Below are 1,411 nucleotides of genomic sequence, written 5' to 3'. Positions count from 1 at the left end.
TGCCTCTGCCTCTGCCTCTGCCTCTGCCTCTGCCTCTGCCTCTGCCTCTGCCTCTGCCTCTGCCTCTGCCTCTGCCTCTGCCTCTGCCTCCCCCATAACTCAAGAGACAAGCTAGAAGTGATGCGCGCCCACCGTCCCAGCATTCTCAGCGTGAAGTGGGAGGCAGAAGACTCCCAGAGAGTCTCCAGATTGCCCAGAGTACACAGCACAGCAGCCGAAACAAGAGACACAAGGTAGACGATGACAACTCCCAGACTCGTCTGTCGTCTGACTTCCAAACACGCACCGTGACACACAGGTACCTACACGTACACACAATCAGTGAATTAACCGGGAGAGAAAAAAAAGTCAGTCATGGCTTTAATCTGAGCACTCAGGAGGCAGAGTTTTCCAGGACTCTGAGGTCAGCCTGGTCTACGCAGTGAGTTCCAGGACAGGCAGGGTTATGGAGAGGGCTGTGGGGAGAAGAGACAGAGACAGATGCTGTTCCAAAATAAATAAAAACAAGACAGTAAGAATTCACTATTTAGCTTAGGCTGACCTTGAACACACTAGTCTTAGGTGGTGGGGATCTTCCTGTTCCTGTCTCCTGAATAGGATTACAGGTATTACTGCTGGTTCTAAGGTCACAGTGTCACAGATTAGAATCACCTGTGTAGGGTGCCGCTCCTGAACTCTCCTGACTGCCTTGACTGATGTGGGAAGGCCCACCATGACTGTGGATGGTACCTTCAGGCAACAGTTTAGATAAAAAAGATATGAGGACATTCCTTCTCTTCCTTTTCTTTTTTTTCTTTTCTTTTTTTTTTTTTTTTTTGAGACAGGGTTTTTCTGTGTAGTTCTTCCTATCCTGGAACTCGCTCTGCAAACCAGGCTGGCCTCGGACTCACAGAGATCCACCTGCCTCTGCCTTTCAAGTGCTTGAATTAAAGGTGTGCACCACCACTGTTTGGCTTCCTTTTTTCTTTTTATTTTTTTTTGGGGGGGGGGTGTTGAGGTGGTAGGTCTGGATTGAATAAGGATCTTTAAAAGCTTTTGCGATAGCAGGAGGCCCACACAGCTTGGAAACCCACACTGATGATAACGTGACTCTCAGGTTTCCAGATGACCCTGAGGCTGGAGTTCTTCTGGCTTCTCCTAGCAGCTGAGCATTGGGCTTTCCTAATTAGGCTCGTTTCTAGTCTTTAATTAGCCACATGTGAGTCTTGGCATTGTAAAACACTGGGCAGTAAACCCCAGGATGTCTGTTCTCTTCAGAACACTTGGTTTCACAGGCTTAGTCCATATCATCACAGTAGGCACGGCGCTGGAGCAGCAGCTGAGGTTACATTCTGTTTCCAGGGGGCGAGGGTGGGGATTTGAGGGTGGTATTTTATTTTATTTTTTTATTTTTTATTTTTTTTGGTTTTTC

Source organism: Microtus ochrogaster, chromosome 7, assembly GCF_000317375.1.
Source record: "Microtus ochrogaster isolate Prairie Vole_2 chromosome 7, MicOch1.0, whole genome shotgun sequence".
In the NCBI taxonomy this organism is placed as follows: Eukaryota; Metazoa; Chordata; class Mammalia; order Rodentia; family Cricetidae; genus Microtus; species Microtus ochrogaster.
This window is presented reverse-complemented; position numbering follows the sequence as displayed.